At 33.5% G+C, this 22469-nt stretch overlaps 1 protein-coding gene across 1 annotated transcript in view; it reads right to left on the reverse strand.

Annotated features, from left to right (window-relative positions):
- The window catches only part of LOC150097493 (solute carrier organic anion transporter family member 74D-like), a 314670-nt gene that overhangs the window by 232265 nt on the left and 59936 nt on the right, over positions 1–22469 (reverse strand). The gene's annotated exons all lie outside the window — the stretch shown is intronic.

Genomic DNA, 22469 nt, shown 5'->3' on the forward strand with positions numbered 1-22469 from the left:
AGACCAAGTATTTAAAAACAAATTTTGATAAGATCAGAAATGAATAGGGATACTAAAAATGTTCCTTACAGCCAAGAAATCAATGAATAGCAAAGAAGGCTTGTGAAGAAGAAAAAATTTATGGCAAAAGCTTTCTAACGTTATGCACAAACTACAGAATAATTAAAATAGTCGAAAACCAAAAGGAAGACCATGAAAAGGTGAAAAGACGAAATATAATGAATATTGTGTCAACGGGGTTAAGACGAAAGATAAGAGCAAGAAAGAAAAAAGAAAGAAAGAAACGTCTTTGATATCTTAAAACTTGGAATAGTTCATAATCAACTTGTATTCATATAATATCGAAGATTTATTGAAAACTGACTTAAATTGTAAAGAATACATTTGTAAGTGGGATGTGCAAACAGACTTCTTTAGAGATTGGTAAGAAAAACTAAGGATTCATGACTGCAACTAAAGTTCATTCATGGCTAGTTGAAAAGAGATATTAAATTATTGTTTTAAGAATCTTAACAAGTGAATGCAAGGCCACACTACCTGTAACTATTAATCGAAAAATGTAGCAGACATTGGAATGTCTGCTACATTATATATGACACAATATTCATTATGTATATGTATATGATCAAGTCTGTAGCATATTACAAGGCTTCCCACGATTTGTTATGCCACTGATATAATTAGTATTGCTCAATGAGAGATAGATCAATCGTTAGCATTCATGGAATTAGTGGCGTCTTCTATTGTATTATAACACAACACTGTTCTTTGGTTTAATGTCAGCATTTCTGCATAACAGACAGGCACTAAAATCAAAACTTACGACCAACATTTTGATGATCAATACTGTTAACCTAAGCGATAAGTAGGAAATAATTTAAACTGCATGCGCTTAAATCGTACAAATGGGTATCTTAACCTTGAAAGGATTACATTCAAAGTGCATTAATGGCTAATGTACTCGGCAATTAATTGTAAAAAAGTGCTAATTGTGATAAGCATTACATATAAAGGCATTACATATAAAGTTTTACCAGTCCATTCTTGACGCTCTTAATGTATCTGGTATTCACGCCCTCTAGCGAGCGTTTGACAGTGTCCAGCCTGTCTGGTAGATGAACCTGAAATCTTTCATTATTTTAATGGAGGGGTGGGGAGAAGTTTGTTTTTTTCTGTGGTTCGAAGTGTAACCAATGACACAGGAGGAAGATAGAAATAAAATACTCCCTTGCGACTGTTAGGTGGAGAAGTTTATGTATATTTCGTGCTCTCATCATTTTACAGTATATGGTTTGTCTTTGTAACCATACAGAAATAATCATTTGTTTTATGTTCGCTTTGTATTTCGTACAAGGTCAAGACAGCTTCTGGGAAGTGTAATGTCATGGCTCTTAAGAGTACCACCCAAATATTGATTTTTCAATTTTACCAAGTGCATATCTAGCTTTAGGAAAGTCATTGGCCGTCTGTCTATGTGAATGACATCACTACAAAACGTGCAAGCGTCCCTTAGAATAGTGTGAAAGCACGCGCTCCAAGTTCTGATAAATGTCATACCTCAGCATGTTTCGCGTCTTTCTCATTTTCGGTTTCCAGTGATTTATGTTTTGCTACCCGGTCAACACCCATAAGAAAAGAAAAAAAAATGGTGTTTTTCACATTTGGCCATCTAGGGAAATAAATCTGATGTACAAAACATCTTTTTTTGCGATTCTAAAACAAACAAACAATAGTAGATTATCTGCAGTTCTGATTTTTATCGCAAGAGGTCAGCACTCAACAGCGATCGATAATTTCATAGATTTTTGGAAGAAGCGACATGGTAGGTGTTTTTGAACTTCCTGCGTGTATGTGTGTGTGTAGTACAAAGAACATAATTCTCTGTACTACACAAGAAAACTTAGTCTGAAATTTGGGGCACAACAAAATAGAGGGGGGGGGTATTTTTTAACTTCTTGTTTATTAATATAGTTTATTTCAGTTTATCACTAACTTATTTAAAATTTTAATTCGTATAATCGAATCAAAATTAAAAAAAGAGAAAAGAAAGGAAGGATGGGGAAAAAAGTATAAGCAGATTATATTTTTGTGATTTTGTTGAAAATTTACAATATTAGCTTCATCTGATTGTTTTCAAGGAAGGAAGATCTGTCATTCGATTACAATTACAATTTAATTCGGATTTTGTAAGATAATTCATGAGTGATTCGATAAAACTTGACCCTTTTCGAGATTATCCCAAATATCACTTACACTAATACTATCAATCATTTGAAAGAGTTAAAAAAAAAAGAAAGAAAGAAAGACAATCAGACCGGATTGAAATGTTCCATACAGTGAAAGAAAGGTTAGCGAAAAACTACAAGAGAAATCTTCTCAAAATTTGACATTTTCTTTATAATTAAGCAACTACAAACAGCTTCAAAATTTATCTGAGCATATGACATCTTTTATGTGATTTTTACATATCTCAGATATTCTTCATATGCTTGAGATTTCTAACCACTTTTTTTGGTGGGGGTGGAATGAATGACCTCATCCACAATAGGAGAATTACCTGTCACATATTATAAACGAAAAATTTAAATGATAAATATTGTTTTATAAAGGCTGACTCTGTAAAGGGCCCCGATGCTGTATATGGATTGTTTATTAACAAGATTTTCCTTATAAACATTTGAGATTTTTAAATTACTTTTCTCTCTCTACTAACGGATACTAATCATACTGACGGACAACTTCAACAGCAGAGGTTCCACCAAGATTTCTTAAAATCTTGGTGATTTCTTTGGAATATATAGATTTTTCCCTTTCTGACTAGAAAGGCACAAGTGCAGGACGGGTAAATGTAACATACGGGTATCTCATAACGTACTAATCCATCTAATCACAATTGTCTACTTATAAACTTCTGCTAATATTGAGATCTATGAATTATCATTCTATGAGAACTTAATTTATTCCAAAATTTACAGTCCAATAATCCAACAGTAATAATGATAACAGTAATAATAAGAACTGATATTTCAACAATACCATACTGTTAAGATCATCGGCTTAATCTCATTTAATGGAAATTCGTGTCATTATTGTATTATTTCGCTATATGTTTTTACCTCAATTTTTCAAAAAAAAAAAAAAAAATCGATTAAATGGTATAATATAAGAAACGTTAGTAAAGATCTTAAACACAATATTTCATCAAAATCCATCTATTCATAATGGACTCTTATATGCTTATAGTAGAAATTATTCCATTATATATGTGGCTTTTTAAATTGAGAGATTGCTTATTTGGATAACTTGCACACAATCAATACAGGGAAGGGTATATCTATGTGTAGAAGTTGGTGTGATATGTACACAGTATAAGGAGGATAATAGTATTCTGGATTAGACCTTCTTTTGTTTTCTTTTTTTTTAATCTTAATTTGAGATCATCCAGTTTTATAAAGTTGTTTATCTGATCCGTTTCTATTATTATTGTTATCCTCTCGTTATTGTGATTTTCTAATAATGATTAAAACAGAAATCATGTTCAGTGTGTTCAAAGGCCGGTTCGTCCTCTTCTTCTGAAAGAAAATAATAATTCCATGACTTAACACTTCAGAATACACTTGAAATCTAAGATATTGGTGCACTTCCAATAATCAATAATTTCGAAAACCAATTATCAGAATTTACTTATCTTCATTAATATGTAATTATTCTCATGTTGAATTAGAGAAAGAGAATCATTTTAGAAATACGAATACAAAACCATTCAAAACCAGCAGCTTATCGCTGGGGAACTCTTGAATGGGCTTCAAATGTAAACGTAAACCAAGGCCAATGTAAACTAAAATTGTTATTGGACTTCAAATGCACAAGTGCATTGCACTTGTGGACTTGTAGCGCACGCAATCTGTATGAACTTATAACAGATCGCGTGTAAGTTAAGTACACAAAAAAAGACAAAGGAAAATTGATTCTAACTGTTTCCTCATATAGTAATTCCAGTGAACATCAGAGACAAAATTGTCCAGTTCACCAACCTACAAAAGACTCGATACAAGTGAATACGCCATTTCTGTCTCTTATTTTTTTAATCAATTCAAGTACATTAACCGAAGGAAAAAAACTTATTCATTTATTTCATAATACTCCTTTTTCATTTCCCGATTATATAAATATACGTCTAGTAATATAAATGGCGCATGTGCAGTAGTCGGCAGCGATGACCCTTTTGTCTAGAAATACCTGGATTCCCATTTTGTATACGATACGATTGATGATGCTGTAGAATTAAGGCGAGTTACTCAGGGGTAGAATTTATTATTATTATTATTATTACAGAAATTCGTATTTTTCATCTTGGACAGAAAAGGCCAACAAACACATGTATCAGTTAGTATTCATGTTTAACTTTACATACTTTCCTTATAGCATCAACTATCCTATAAAGCAGCATATATGTACAGCATATAATAAAGAAAGATGAAATCTTATATATTATTGGAGAAAAAAACTACATCCATTAAAAAATAAAATCTTAGTATCCTTTTCACTTGTTTTTTTCTGTGTATACAAATTTCTAATCATTTTCTGTATAAAATGTTTTACTCAAAATGCCTGATAATTATCGGCTGTAACTTATACTGCTTATCTAACCTTGTGCATATTTTTTTTTATAAATTTATAGATGTAATGTCTCTTATTATGGCTGCTTGCATGCAGTAGCAATCTGTAATTCAACATAAAGCAGTAACCAAATGGAGTACCTGAAAGTTATTTGCTGTTTTAATTGCAGCGTGTAAATATAATCTCGCACCCATATTGCCTTCGAAGCGATTGTATTTTTGTATTTGTGAATATGTGCAATAGAAAGATATTTTTGTTCCTTTGTCATTTACGAATTTTGCAAATTTGATGCTTGTTTTTTAAGAAACAATTTAATTCGTTTATATGAAGCTATTATTTTTTAAATCTTTACATTCTAATCCAATAATTAAGAATTACTGATCGGTAGATAAAATACCATTATATATATATATATATATATATATATATATATATATATATATATATATATATATATATATATATATATAATCATTAAGCTTGTTAGATTCTCAGTATACTCGAAATTTCCTTCGGATTTTAATTTATCAATTTAGTATCTTGCTTTCTCCGAGAGCAGGTATTAAATTATGTAGATACATTCTATCCCTCACAAGAAGACAAAGACGAGGATTGAATAAAAGTGAAGTTGAATGTCCGCTTGATTGCCCGGATCTTGTAAATGAGTTCCCTTTCTTAAGTTTGTTTAGCCTCCAGAAATCTCCGCATCTTAAGGTACGCGAATGACGAAAGCCGGTAGTTCGGGCGTTTCGTTTTACTTCCGGTTTAATAAGAATGCATAAACTTGATACATCCACCTGTGTATTTTGGGGAGCCTTATTAGCATTAAAAGAAAATAATAATAATAACAAATTACACCTTCTTAAAGCCAATTAATAAATATTTAAATTTAAAAATTTTTAAATGTTTAAATATATTAAAATTATAAGAAAGAAATGGACCAAAAACAAGAATAACACAAACATTAATTTTAAAAAATTATCCAGTTCACTTCATTGGACAAGAATTGACTTATTATTATATCCTTCATATACTAATATTAAAAAGGTGTAGAATTTAATTACTAATAGTTAACAGATTTTTTAATTTAAAACTTAGTTTTATAAACCAAAAGTCTTTGTAAAAGAAATACCTTCCGTATGTATAAAAAGTATTCAAATATTTCTATAGAGTCATATATAACCAATGATTTCCAGGATGACAGATGAAGCGAATTAATAAATATTTTAATTTAAACATGTTTAAATATTTAAATATATTATAATTATAAGAAAGAACTGGATCGAAACATCGGTCTCGAACTAAATAATGAGCACTTTTCTGTTCTGTGAATCGGAGTCACGATGATAACTGTTTCGCCATATGTTTATCAATATAGTGATTTATATTAATAAAAATTAATTTTTATTTCTAGAGTTATCAAATCTCTCACTGTATATTTTCCTGCATAAATTAACAACCATGCACACAGATCTTTCTGCAGTTCTACTACCCAATATATGCACAGGAAAATCTAAATAATTCCCATTTAGTTGCATACATTGAAGTTGAAGTTGAACATTGAAGTTGCATACATTGAATGCACAATCTTGGGTAATAATAACAATAATAATGAAAACGTACGTTGAAAACTTTCCTTGAAGTTGCCACCCAAATTCATGCACGTAACCAACGCACGACCAGTGACGTCACTTCTTTAGGTGAAGGACCTTTGTGGTGTGAAAGATAATACAACCGATGAGTTGCTATTAAAATAAAAAATAAAAAAAAGTCCAAGATTCATTCAACCTAACAAAGGGGGGGGGGATAAAAGTAAAATAAAAACTAGCCATAAACGCTAATCAAATCGTGATAGTGTCTTTCTCATCCCGTAAGATTTCTCAACGAATTGCAAGCGGACAGAAGGGGAAGATACAGTGATATTTTCTATTCAGGGTTAACGAACTGCATTTTCTACAGCGGAACTTCTTTTAAAAAGTATGTGGCGTTCTATACGTCAATAGAGAGAAAAAAGAAAAAAAAATCCCTGAGGGTCCGCCCCTGGGATTGGTTTTTCCGGGTTGGTTTACAGTGCTCTTGAAATCCTTTCATTCCTGTGTTGTAGTAGCTATTGAGGAAGTCGTTAAAAGGACGAGTGGATATAACGTAACATTACTCAACTAACGAAAACGTAAACAATGCTTCATTACAAAAGAATAACAACTCGTTTTTTCTCATTAAATTAAACGAATTATTTAAATTGAACTACTGAACTATTAAATAAATTCCTGAACTATTGAAATATTAAATGAATTCCTTTAAAGCAACTATCTCAAAATATTAAATGACTTGTTTTTAAACTTTTAAGTAGTTTAATAATAATTCATTATTTTTATTTTTTCGTCATAATATATAATATAATATATATAATTATAATTATAATTTTGTTAAATTCTATTAGTTTAAAGAAGTTCTTAAAAGAACTGGGCGATGGACTGAGTCCTTGACTCTTTATCCCGTCATCTGAATGAAGAAAATCTGTGTGGATGGGGTGTTATTGAGCTAAAAGCTCTAGTCATGGCTGGGTAACGGTAATAGCCGAGCCTCGGTTGAAACTTCATTGGCTACAGCATTGCCATTTGTTACCCTGGAAGTCCTAAAAAGGAATTTTTCTCTCTAGTTTAAAGTAGTCCTTATAAGGACTGGCTTAAAGGGGCGAAGCAAGAATGCTTTTCATCTTCCCCGTTATCTGTAGAGGACAGTGTAGGGATAAGCTGTTATTGAGCAATTAAAGCTCTGATCATGGCAGGAGGGTAACAGCAATAGCCAAGCCTCAGTTAAAACTTCATTAGCTACAGCATTGCCATCTATTACCCTCCAACGGGATGGACAGTCGTGATTCTAGTTTAAAGAAGTCCTTATAGTCCTTATAAGGACTGGCTTAAAGGGGCGAAGCAATAATGCTTTTCATCTTCCCCGTTATCTGTAGAGGACAGTGTAGGGATAAGGTGTTATTAAGCTATTAAAGCTCTGATCATGGCAGGAGGGTAATAGCAATAGCCGAGCCTCAGTTAGAACTTCATTAGCTACAGCATTGCCATCCATTACCCTCCAAGGGTATTGGATTCTTCCTAGTTTAAAGAAAGCTATTAAATATACCTTTAATATTATTATCTTATTTAATTTATATAGGTGTATTAGAGTAATTCAAAAATAATTTGGAGATTTTAGAAATATTATATTTTTTTCCTTTATATTTGCATAAAATTATACTTACATAAAATTATAATATTAATTTATAAAAATTTAAAATTATTTTTGAAGAAATTAGCAAGCTATCAGACATTGAAACATTCTAAATAATGATAATTTTGTTATTGTTATGATAGGGTTATTTTATTTTTACTGTAATCATTACATTATTATTATCTAATAATAATGTAATGTTATTTTCGTGACAACATATGATAGAGAATTATAGGATATACTGGAAGGCACGGCTTTTAGATAAACTTCATATACAAGAGCTATCTGACAGGACATACTTTGATTAAATTTCGTTGTTAAATGTAAAGATACATTTCGCTTTTTTGTTTAAATTAGACATTGTTGGGTCTAACAATGTTCTGAAATCTTCAGACAACTTCTATATTTTATTATTAAATCTCGGAAATTGACTGATTTGAGGATATTTCAGTTAGCAACAGACCAAGATTAGACAGATAAAAGATCAGCGAAAAGAAATGACATTCTGAAATGCAAACATGGTAAGTATCACTCGAGATAGTGCTGGAAAACAGGTACTTCGTGTTTTTTAACTCCTTTAATTAGGCATGTTCTAAGGCTGGTTGGGTTGAAAAGAAAAATCATAGCAAGTTGATAACAAGTAACCAATGAGCGAAAAGAACAGCCCCCCCCCCATGAGTTTAAACGGAAAAACGAATCATTAACACACAGGAAGTACTAAATGCCACAACATCGAGAGCAGTATGAATGCGACTTTCCCACCATCCACAATGCCTCTGTGAACCTGAAGCCGGTGTTAGAAAGCAAGCGAGTGTTGGTCTGCCTGTAGTACGAGAATCTACCAAAAAATCACTACTTTCTGTTTTCAAAACGGTGAGCTGCGTTGTCCAAGTATGCAGGCGGCGTGCCGAGCGGTCGGAGGGTAATCGTACTGCACGGAAGGTCAATGCCTCTCGTCGGGAACATCGACGTCTTATACCCTTCCTCCTTCCATCGTTTACTTTGCGGAAAAAAGAAAATCAAAAGGTTACAACCTTCGAGGAGGCATTCACTCGTGTCGACCTGTCTACCTGATACTAAACCAGATCCGGTCCTATTCAAAGCGGTTGTCGTGCATCACTCCTTTCACTCCCCGTTAGGGGTCGCTTTTGGCGAAGTGTCTTGTAACAGTGCAATCGGTTTTCTTACAGTATTTTAATAATTTGCTAGGGATTAATTTGATAAAACAAAGGAAGCAGAGAGTATTTGACACACTTTTCAGTTTTAATTTAAAAAACAAACTGATTTTTTTTTTCAGTTCAATATCTAAGTTGCTTAGGTATAAATTAATAATAACATACTTTACAATAAAACATTACTAATATATTTTCTTTATCAATCCTTATATGTGCCAACTAATGCCGATACCGTGGTTAACTGGCATATACTAAAGCTTATTTAACGTATAAGAAAAAAAAAATAATTATGTAAAATATGAAAATCATCTAGCAAGTTCGAGTCTCTTAAGATTTTCAAAAATTTGTACAATTAGTGGGGACCTTTGTAATATCAATGTTTCAATTTCAATAATAATAATAATAATAATAAACTGTTAAACACGGATCGAGTGTCTAAAGTAAATATACATTACCACACACCGTTTTTTTTTTAACTTTATACACGTATGAAGTCCCTACCTCCATTTCAACCTATAATTAACAATGTATGAATAGATATAAGCAACAGAGAGAGAGAGAGGGAGACCCTTCTCTAGCTGTCTGACGAGCGTCTAGACTTCGTCTCTCTCTGTGTCTCTTTCTCTCTCTCTTCATAACTTTTATTAAAGTAAGGTTTCCAAATATTACGGACCTTTATTAATATAGAGTGATGCCTAAGATGAAATATTTTATTAAATAGAAAGATGTATAGATGATGGAAAAGGAAAATAGTTCTTTACCGAATTGTTTTAAAAGACTGGAAAAGTGGGGCACGAAGTGGGAATTAAAATTTACTGCTGAGAATTGTAAGGCATATGCGATTTGGTAAGAAATTAGTATTATAAGTTTGGATTATAAGTTAAACGGAAAACTTTTAGAAAGAGTAAACGAATAAAAGGATTTTGGTATTTTAACTAACATGGAACTAAATGGGCAGTAATCTGAAGACTAAGAAGTTTCTCTCAATTGAATCATTGCACCACGAAAAATAGTATTCAATGTGTATTCTAAACTATTTAAGTTTATGAAACAAAAGGCAAAGCTCAGAAAATTGTGATGCCGCTTTACACTGCTTGGAAAGAACACCTCCATGGGCAAGGTGCATCGTGCCATGTAAAGAATCACGTGTTTGTAGCCTGCATAAATTGGAGGAATATGATGATCGCAAGTCAGTGCAACTGACTCTGGTCTAAATGACTGCGAGAAGAGAACTGACGGAGTTTGAAAGAGGCGTTGTGATAGGATGCCATGTTGCAGGCCTATCTGTTCGGTAAATTGTTAACAAATTGCGCCATCCCAGATTAATAACTTATTGTTCATATTATATTATACTGAGATTGAAGAGTAGGGAGTCAACTGTAAGTGCTGATATTGATGGAACATGACCGCAGGGTGCTATGAAGGATAATATGTAAAAACCGCCATTAGTCTGCGTGTTGAATGCGGTGTTCCGGGCATCGACGGGAACATAAATATGCACTAAAGCGTTTAGAACAGAACTTCACAACATGGGTTTTCATGGTTGGACCGCAATTAACATGCAGTATCATTTTCAGTGGTGCAAAGAATGTAGACAGTGGGAATGGAAGCTGGGAAAGCTTTGTTATAGAGAGTCGAATCATACACCCTCTACCTAGTAGATGGACGGGTGTGGGTGTGGCGGATGCCCAGTGAACGTCTCTTACCAGAGTACATAACCCCAACTATGAAATTCGGAGATGGCAGTGTGATGGTATGGTCCTGTTTTTCCTGGGTCGGCTCCGGTCTTCTGTTTGTGGTGCCACGAACATTGAACTCCGAGAAGTATGTAAACATTCTGGATAATGCAATGCTTCCTACTTTGTGGCGTTTCTATGGAACTGACCATTGTCTCTTTCAGCAAGATAACGCACCTTGTCATGTGGTTGCCACTGCTGTAAGTGTGTTTTTGTGGACAGGAACGTCGCCACACTTGACTGATCTCTACAGATCCCTGATCTCAACTTTATTGAACATCTCTGGGATGAGCTGGAACTTCGAGTGGGACGTCTTTTTACAACAATCCAGGACCTCATTACATGCCTACAGTAAGAATGGTCCAAATTTCCCTTTGATCGCTATTGTACGCTCTGGAAAGTATGCCCTGTAGGATTGATGCAATCATCGCAGCGAAAGGAGGTACTACATCTGATTAAGGTGGACATCGCGGCTGTTTGTTCCTCACACTAAGGTGTCCGTTGACTTCTTTCCAAGCAGTGTAGTTTCATTGCTTTTTTATTTATCGTTGGTGGTTCATATTCTAATCTCCAGTCGTTATCGTAGTTCTTAACTTATTTTGTACAGTTTTTTAAATACTATTTAGACAAAAATGTTGAATATTTTTGTTTCCACAGTGATATTCTGTTATGTATTCAGTTATAGTAAGATTAAGACATGATAAAATAAAATACACTTAGGGCACTGATGGATGTTATTTATTTAACAACCACCTTTCGTGCTGCTTAGCCAATCTTATTTATGCACAGATATTTGATACAATCTACTTAAATGTGCAGTAATCTGAAGACTAAGAAGTTTCTCTCAATTGAATCATTGCACCACGAAAAATAGTATTCAATGTGAATTCTAAACTATATAATCTTGAGCAAAATGTAGTTTTAAAAATATATTTCTCTCGGTTTAATTGGCCATAACGTTTGTAAAATTTCTGTTTAATCTTCGAGAAAAATGGCATACAAGTATCATATTAAAGTATTTAATATGATACTTTAACCTTCTCCCCGCACTACAACCACCGTTAAATAATACACACTAGAAGCAACTAATTGAAATGCTTCTAATAAGCCCATTTACAAGGACATCAAGTTAAATAGACGACGTTTCGCAAGTCGATTTTGCATAAAAATTCAAACTTGGCTATCATACATGATTTTAATCGCTAACAGATTTATGCTACTCATCCATCAAAATGTCCAACTGAAGGAAAAAAGGACAGTCTTCATTTCTCTCTGAAATATTCATGGTGATTAATTAATGGTATGACGGATTCACAAAAACCCATAAAAGAAGTTTGTAACTATTTGGAACGTAGCCATCAACCACTAAAAGGAAAGAAAATGTGAAAAACATGTGTATGGAAAAACAGATTGGTAAATGTTTAAACAAAAAAGACCCAGGTGATTTTTGAAACATAAAGTGTTCTACAAAGATGGAAAACTTTAAAATATTGGCGCACATAAAGAGATTAAATGGAGCTTTAAAATGTCCCAGCTAGCTGTGCATAAGTTACAGGATTATGAACGACTTTCCAAGATGATCATATGCACACATGGCATCGTAAAAATACACTTAACCTTGACGTACACATTAAGAGTGTATGTAAGAGATTGATTTATGTTGCACTGTCTGTCTGATGATTTGTCCAGTGATTGGAATGTTGTGATAGACATGATAATAGTTTTCGCAAAAATTACGAAGTATCAACATTCAAAATTCCACTGGGAACAGTTTCAACACTGCATTGTATATAAACAGTTATAAACAGCATTGTGGCGTATGAGTTTGTTGTAAAAATTTCTTTGAGTTTTAGGCTCAATGCTGAATGACTAGTTTTTTTGTCACTTTATTAGATTTTTTGGAAAATGATTTCACACATTATTAATTTTCTATTTTTTTATTCTAATTGGATCATCTTTATTAGCAAAACTAATCGAAATGATAATAATAATTACACACTAATAAATACAGTTTAAAAGTGGCATATATATTTGAATAACACTCTCAGAAATTTCAGAAGTCATTGTTAATTATCTTGTACGATAAATGCAACCGTTAATGCAGTTTATTAATTAATTAATTTATCTTGTACGATAAATGCCGCTTTGGTTGCTGAATGAACAACGTCTCTTGGCTTTGCAAAAGCAAGTTGTGCGTTCACAATGGCGTGGGTATCTGTAAATTTTTTAGGAGGTGGATGATTTTCATTTCTCTATATGAAATCTCCCCGATCTTGATTATTACAGGCATAGTTTTATTTCGAGGTTGATTAGAAATACAGCTAAAACAACTAAGGTTATGAGGTTAGTATTTTAGTTCTGTAAAAACGTGCGTTCTTCAGCTCGCTTATTTGTTTTGAGGAATGAAAAATCCAAGTTTCAGAGAGAATAGAAAATCTTAATGAGACCGGCTAACTCGCTTTCAGTTAAAAAAAAAAAGTGTTTTTAAAGGTTCCTAATAAATCGATAAAGATTTCTAATAAATCGATTTATTATACACTACGCCACTTCAGATCTTAGCATGTTTCTTATATACATTCTGGAAAGATCGACGCGCGCACGCACGCACACACATACACACACAGAGAGAGAGAGAGAGAGAGAGAGAGAGAGAGAGAGAGAGAGAGAGGTAATCACCAGAGTCTAACTTGGTATCTTATTCCTTCTGTGAAAAGACCACAAAGAGTTGACACAATCAGTTTACTGACCTGACAAGAAAAAATGACAACTATCGTCAGCTCTGAAGAGTAGAATGTCCAGTTTTCTATTCCTGCACGAGATGCAGCAGAGATCTCGTGATAATAACCTGTAAACAACATTATAATATAATAGATCGTCGATATTTGAAGTTGTCGACCGACTCTAGTCGTTCTAACTTCAACAAAATGATTGCATTTATTCAAGATGTTTGATGTGATCAGTAGTGATTTAGAGCAATAATTGTAATATTTAATTAGAGAAAAAGAGCAGTAGAGGGGAACTGAGCCAGTATAAAGGGCTTGTAAAAAAAAAAAAAAAAGACTTGATCTACTTAAAAAAAAAAAAAAGAGTATACAGGACCCTCCTGCTTTCTGTGATAAAAGTAATTGTTCAGTGAATAAGACCCGTGTAAGAGTGTATCGACGACGTCCTTTTGTTAACCCGATCTGGGTTCAAATCCCGTCTAGAACGCGAAGAACCTATACAAGGACTTCTCTAGCGAAAGTGAGTTGGTAGAGCTTTTCTTCTCACAAAGCACAAGCGAACAGAGGAGCACACACAGTTTACATAATGATTTCTTAACCTGAGATGTCTCGGCCGTAAATCCGAAACATGTACAAAACAACCCGGATGAAATTCAACTTCCATTTCGTTCCACTCAGAAAATATTGTAGCTCGTTGAAAGTCAAAATCAATTGGTTTTTTGAAACCTCTCTAGGGTGTATTCAAATCATGCTGACGTCTTTAGTGAAGACCGAGCAATTCCCCCGACACCATTTACGACAAATTACGAGGAGACCAAAATATATATTACTGTATGTTTTCAAAATATCGTTTGGAATTCCTGACATCGGTGAAATTTATTTGTTGCTCTGATACAAAACGGAGATCTCGTCAGTATTCAAAACGAGTAAAATATGTTGTGTGTGTGTGTGTGTGTGTGTGTTTTCACATACGTCGTTGCGAAAAAGAGGGAGGACTACAACGCTACAAGCCAAAAAGTTCACAAATAGAATCCACATTTACATGCATGTCACAACTTCCACACGTAAAGACACTTTATGAATCCTTTTGTAAGATTGTCATCAATAGAGAAAAAACGCAATAAAAATATACGTAGTAAACATCATTGCTTAAAGTACGTAGCGAATACTGAGCGTCCTTTCTTTCTTTTTCTTTCTCTCAAGGTGAAAACGCTAATGAGTTTCATTGGCGAGTCTCAAGTGTTTTTCGTTTAAAACTTCATTTGCTAATGGTTATCGCAAATAACAAGTGAAGTGCGCACGCACACACACCCATACCCGCGCATCCTTTGATTAAAAAACAATTATAAACACAAATGACAAATTATGCACCTGAAAGAAGTAATATTTTACGAGGAAACCAAATTCAATTTATTTCATTTGCAAAACCCCGTTTAGGCGGTTCAGAAGTAGCACTGAGGAAGCTGCCACGAAACATTAATGAATTACACCTAACAAATGCGTTGTTCTGTAGCCTGTTTTTCTCTGTGGGAGGAAAACATCCTATTACTTCCTTGTGATACTAAAGAATCCAGTCTTAATTGAAAAAAAAAAGGTTGGGATCTCATTTGGCTAAAGCAAACACAAGAAAAGGAACATTTTTATATGGAAAAAATAATAATAAAAGAAGTATCGGAATATATTATACTCGAATCTAATACCAGTATCAGATTACTTCAGTTTTTTTAGAGGAATTGTGGGAAATGTTTTTGATAATGGAAAGAATAGTATAAAGATGGAGAGAAAGTTATAGATTACGTTTCCTGGATGTAAAAGTTTCAAAAACATCTGGAGGATTTAGGTTGTTGGGAGTCATTTATTATCATGAATTATTGCGATTTCAAAATTTTAAAAGTTTCATTTCAGTTCAAATAACAATAATAACTATTATTGTTATTATTATACTTTATATTTTATTTATTTATCTTAATTTAGGATATCTTAAAAGGAAGTCTAGCACTAAAGGTGCTAGACTTCCTTTAGCTCATTAAAAGGGAGGATACCAACTTCTGTGAGGACAACGACTTAACCCAACCCTTTCTGTCAGAATGTTCTTCCGCCATAGTTGCCACTGTGGCACCTGTTCGGTTCCAGTACTTCGACCTACAGGTGGAGTATCTGTGTAAGAACCATTTACGACCCCCACAGCAAGGCTACGCTCATTACCGACTGTTTTCTTATGGATGTGTAACGCTTTTCACTTATGATTGCCTCGTCTTGACTCACGATCTCATACAAAATTTATTCCTTTTAGTCACAGTGACCTACATGCATTAGAATTAATTGATTTGTTTTCGGAAGATGTCCATAGGTTATCCATTAATTTTCCGTTAATGGATAACCTACATATAAATATTTATAGCTATTTCAGTTTTTTATTTATGCTTTTTGTTTGGTTTTTGATTTTTTAAATAATTTACTGTATTTAGAAATCTTTCCAGAATAGCAAACATTATTAATAGAAAAATTCAGTTTTCACTTTCAGAGTGCAGTTTAAATTTACTCCACTAGATGTCGCATACTATTAATTTTGATTTCAACCATGATCATCGAAGTCTGAGAGAAGAAGGGAGAAACGGATTGGTAATTATTTCAGATGTAACGAATAAACGTGAATATGTAAGGGATAGGGTGAATTGGGAGAAGATGCAAGGACTCAGGAATTTTATGAGTGAACGAAATATAAGGCGTCTTTAGTTTCCTTCAAATGGAAGTCAAAAACAATGCAAGATATCGTTAAACAAACTTTTATACTTAATATACAAGCTTGCATATATATAAGCTTACAAAATAATAAAAATAATAATATATGAAAATAGAACATATAAACAAATATTGTGCTCTCATCAAATAACAGGATGAAACGCAAAACTCGGAATAACATCAGCGTGCAGCGAATACAACTTAATTAGTGTAAATCCATCAGAAGTACATTCTTCGTGTACTTATCCATTTGCTGCAGCCAATATGCTGAATCTAGTCATCACATTTAGGATATCAGTACTTTATGGAAGCGACTTATTAGTACAGAAGGTGGAAAACAGTCTTCTTTCTCTCTCTCTCTCTCTCTCTCTCTCTCTCTCTCTCTCTCTTCGTTCGTTTCTTAACTGAAGGTGTTGAGCTGATTGAAATAAAAATAAATACTTTGGATATCCTCACTGGAAACATGTAGATACAATATAATTTATTAGTTACCGGAGCATTGAACAAGCCTTCGTAGTTAAGTTGTATCGGAAATGCTCTTCCGAATCCCGTGTAGGATGCGAATAACCTTTATAAGGACTTATTTTCAACTGTAGGTAAGTTAGTTGGTCTCATACAGAGGTGGAAGGTTTTCCCTCCCGGAAACGGAGTCTATAAAACGGGCAAACTGGTCCTAAGAACACAAATACACTTCACTCATAGCGTTAGTTGCTTCTATCGAAATTCCAATAAAACGAACAGACAAACAAAGCTGCCATCAGAATGTTTTCAAAACCTGTCTAACTAATAATGAGTCGACTGAAGAACTTGAATGTCAAACCAGTGAGACTAGTGAGCATGGGACTAGTGATCGTTTACCAACTATGATTAGTTCACAATCGACCATTTTCAATTCGATTTTCTTTTTTTTTTCTTTTTTCTTTTCCTTTAAAAATGCATTAAGATGACTAGAATTTCCCTTGTACATTAGGTAGATAATCAGATAGCTTCACCAATCTCTACCATGGAAGTAGTTGATTTTTATGTCTGTTTATACATACGGCATCGTAGCCCAAGCATTAGAGAGAGAGAGACTCCATTATTAAATCGATTCTCGAATGGTATTCTCCTCTATGAAGACACGCCCAATTTAAACACGATAATGCTTAAATGTTACGAAAAACGTAATAAATTCTTAGATATAGCCTTGTATATGAAATATCAAATATTTAAACGTTTCTTTTTGCTTGAGATCTGCCTTTTGTCGAGATATTTATTTTTTTCAAAAAATACACCAAATTAATCTTCTAATTTTTCTCTTCCATATTATTTCCTAATCACGTTACTTATGTAAATTTACTTCAAGTTCAATATACTTAAAATTGAATAAATGTATTAAATATTTGTTGTGCTATTATTGATTTTATGAAATAAGATTAATTTTTCTTATAATATTTGTTTATTCATTTTCTTCAAATCAACTGTCGCGTCACTATTTTTTTTTCATAACTATAATGTTGATATTAAAACACTTTTTAAACGCATACACAAATGAAGAATCAAATATCATAACTAAAATAACAAATAATAATTATAACATATTCTAACAATTAATATAACTGTAATAAAGATGGAACCATAATTTACTTTTCTAAAAATCTGATATACTTTTATTATTTTAATTAAATCACAACTAATTAAAAATAAATAAAATACACCTTTTACTAGAAATAATAATATTAATTAATAAAATCCCAGTACGTAAAAAAGTTCGTATTTTGTGGAAATGGAAATATGATACGATATCTTCTTTAGAATTTATACCCTTGGAGGGTAATGAATGCAATGCTGTAGCTAATAAAGTCCTAATTGAGGCTCGGCTGTTGTTGTTACTCTCTGGGACGCAGAGATTCGAGAGTTTGAGTTCGCTCTCTTAAGGTTTTTGCTTTAAGAGAGCAATTTGAGTTTCCGGGGAAACTGTTTTCCGGCATGGCCTGGTGAGGGGCTTTGTCGGTGAATGCTTTTCTTCGGTATTTGAGCGGTTCTGCTCGGTGGAGGGGGGGGGGGAAGGCCATCACTAAGCGGAATAAACGATGAGATGGACGGTCTTTCGGCCATTATGGAGTGGTCTAGGGATCGTCCTAATTTTTAGAGGTTGGCTTTACTTAAACATCGCCGATTAGTGCAGGATCCCCATGATTATGCGACTGTGGCAAACCCCAAACGGCTTGGGCCAGTGTTTGGCATTGGGGAGGATGGGGATGGCAATTTTTATTTATTACTGCAGAAGCATGTGTTCACGAGGCCAGTTTTGCCTTTTCTCGGGGACAAAAAAACCTGATTTTTCGGTGAAAAATAAACCCTACCTCCGTAGGATACCGTCCTTTAGTAGAGAGAGACCAGACAAAAGCTCCTCACGTCTTGGACGGGATTCGAACCCAGGTCTTTCCGACCAAAGAGCGGATTATATTTATATTTATACTAACTGAACTAAGGAGGCCATGTGGAAATATAATCTATAAAATTGAAATTTATTCCTGGAGATTTTTTTTACAAATTAATTTTAATGATGATGCATTTAATCTTTTTTCAACACGAATTACTTTTCATTTAGATATTTGCTGAGTTTTCTTTAATGTTTTTTGTAATCTACAAACCGAAATGACAAACATTTTCAGTTTATTCCATTAAGACATGTGGGAGAGAGCAATGTCACATTTTGTGCTCATATAATTACTTGTCTGTCATTCTTTAAGTATAACCACGGGGGTGTTGCCCAGGATGAAATATACAGACAATAGAATTGATTTTTGTAAGAAAAAAAAGTAGCTTAAAAAGGTAAATTTTGAGTTGCGTAATAGACTTCAATTGGCTACACTTCGTGTTTTCAGAGATATTAAACTCTAGAATATTACTCAATGTTATCATGCCGATGTCGTACTTTTATCTAGTTATATGAATTAAAAAACAAATCAAAAATCATGGCAATAGTAATTAATTAAAGATTTCATCAGTATCTCAGATTTGAAGAGACGTCACTGAGGGTATAACTTCGTCTAGAACTTGAAGCCACTGCAATTTTGGGGGGAAGGAGAAGAGCCAAGAGATATGACTCATGGTGATTTTCCTGCAACCCTCCCAGGGGTGTATGTTAGTTTTTGTTTTTTGTTTTTTCACATTTGACGTATCATAATGGATATGGTCACTCCAGTACGAATTAAAGAACTCGTAAAGGACTACAAATCCCTCATAGAGTTTCGGGGGGGGGGGGGGGGTGAAGTCAGCTTCAAAAAATGGTAAGATCGCAGCTGCCCTTTCCACCAAGAATTACTAAGACATCACAGACATTTATGCCTGTGTTGGGATTCGAATCCAGAGACTGTTGGTTGGAGAGTGGGAACACTATTCACCCATCCAATAATTGAGATTTACGGGGGCGACAAGAAGCTAAAATGAGACTCTACAAAATGAAACTATGAGTGTTGGTTAGCTATTTTAAACAAAATCATTCATCAAAATGTAACGAAATCTCCGGATCGGGGAAATTTTACCTCACCATCTAAGGATAGCATATAGCGAGAAAATTTTGGATAGTGGGAGTAGCCTTGATTGGGAAAGAATCCGCCTACTGCACAAATGAAATCAATGCTAAACTGAAAACCTTTTTTTGAAGTCCATCTAAGTCAACACAAGTTGCTCGTAAAGAAGTACAAATCCCTCGCATTCCTGTTCATTAATTTTATTATACAGAAAACGCATTTGTTCCTATACAGGTATTACGCTCAGATGTTTGTGTTAGTAGACAATAATGACGTATACCTACAGAAAAGTTTGTTTAAGAATGTAGCGATGTTTTATCGCTGGAAAGTCAGAAAGATTCCTAAAATCGCATCGATTAGTCCGGGACAATCTGTGACGTTGTCGGGCCAACAAAAAATAACAAAGAAAGCGTAACACGGCGATATTCTGCGGTATGTGGATTATGAGTGGACTACTTTGATGTAGGCTTCCCAAACTGGTGGATCGACAGGGTGGTCTCATAACGTTAGCTTACCCCCATCACCAGACCTTACACCACTGTATTTTATTTCGGCTGGGGACAAAATATAGCTTGTAAAACACAAAGCATCGAGTCTTGAGGAATTGAATGATACATATCATCGATGCATTCAAATAATGGCTGTGAAGCCATCATTTGAATGATGGCTTCACAGCTATTATTTCATACGCGAGTCAGCACAAATATGTACTAATTCGCGTATGGCAAGAAATGACGTTCCGACTGGATGTATGCAAAGGAAGAACGATTCAGAGAAACGCAGGCAAAAATCCTTAGAAATATTTATCATTACTTTTGCTGTTATTTGAAGTAACTCTGAGGATGTTGAGATTTTTGAGAGCACGCACGTGGTTGCATTTATGGCATTAGCTGAATCACAATTGAGTAACAATCTAGTTAATTATAGCTAAGATTTACATTCCGATGTCAGGAATTGAGTGTAATCTCTGTGATTTCTAAATATCTTTTCTTCGGTCCTATGGTAGCATCGGTATGAAATCTTAGATGCATTTCGCCTTACTTCGTGTTTGTAGATGAATATATTGTTATATGGTTATCGTTAAATTATGTACACAGCCAATAATCAAAAATGAAGTTAGAGACAAATGGTTCGCTTCCCTTTCTAGACGTCAAACGTTGTCGGTGTTAGAACAGGCTAAAAATTACACCAATCAGTCCACACCAATAGATATTCACATGTTCATCATCATATTTTAAAAGCCAGGAATTATATTCAAAACTTAACCTCGAGTCTCATTAATGTCAATGGAAAACTGATCAAAGAGATGCGATTTCTTGGTGCCATATTACACACGAATGTCCATGATTAAAGCAAATAAACAAAGAAATAAAAAAAAATTCATAAAACTATTTCACCTTTTAGTATTGCTCGAACATTGCACTAACCAAAAGAGATTAAGATTACAAAATATCAGTTAATTTTTAAAATCATGCATTGACACTCTTCAATCCATTGTTAATTAGAACGTTCTTCTATACATTATAACGTAATAATGTATATATTTATTCTTCTACTCATTGCGATAAGTTAAAAGATCCTTAATAACATTTTAATGGGTTACTCAAATTCTAAACAGAAAATTGCATTATTTATACAATTCTTTTACAGACATTATTATCCTTCTTTTTCAACTCCTTATTTCTTCATAACGGACACAAAGACATGCCCGACGCTTACACACTTCTGATACTTTATAAGGAAAACGTCAAAAACTTTTCGTTTTTCTTTCGTCATTCTAAACACCTCCCTCTTTTCCCCGACATAGTTCCAGTTTCAACGTCATGCGCGCCTTAAAAGGCAGACTGGATAACTTGAAGCGTTAAGTACTTTTAAATTACTTTTGAATACTTGAAAAATACTAGAAGACGGGATATATATTCTTTATTTTGATGGAATATTATTTATTCTCGTTAATGTGTATGAAACGTTTTTTTAGGATATGTGATGTACTTTGCTATTTTCGTCTCAATAAAGAAATAATTTCCATGGATAATAACTTTAAATAAACGATTAACCTAATTGTTCTGATAGTTACAATTTTGATAAATTAATTTTTATAGCTAAAATTTTTGATAAACAATTAATTTTTTGATAACTACAAATTTTTGATAAACAATTTTTTATAGTTCATTGGGCCTGAATAGCTGGTTTGTTTTCAAATTCTGCATCTAAATATATAACTATTATTCACTTTGGATCAGTCTTTGGTGAAATAATCTTACTGGGGTTATCATGTATGCTTAAGAAAGAAAAATGCTATACCCCCCATACATGCATTTTGAAGTCCTAATTGCTTTCAAGAGCCAAAAGGTTGCTCACCATTGGCTACAGACTTTTCGAAACATTCATTGATGTTTTAACTTTCACTAAAAATAAATTGTTCATAAAAGTAGCATTTTATTCTATATCTTTTGATCCCTCTCATTTTACGAAAAAAAGAGACAGAATAGACGTGATAAATATTTTCAACAGAAAGTGTTGATCTCGTCTTATTTATTGTTTTTCAAAGAAAGTGGCAGAAGAATTTTAGACTAGAAACAGATAATGTATTCTATACTTCAATATATTCCATAGCTGGTAGCTGCACTTTTGGCCAGAGAAATCCATCGTATAATAAAATAAATAAATAAAACCCTTCAGGGTAATATTAGTGTCAGTATAAGATGGAATAAATCGTCACTTTGGAAT

The sequence above is a fragment of the Typopeltis vanoorti genome, chromosome 17 (assembly GCF_054136105.1).
Source record: "Typopeltis vanoorti isolate ZY-2024b chromosome 17, IOZ_Tvanoo_1.0, whole genome shotgun sequence".
Classification (NCBI taxonomy): Eukaryota; Metazoa; Arthropoda; class Arachnida; order Uropygi; family Thelyphonidae; genus Typopeltis; species Typopeltis vanoorti.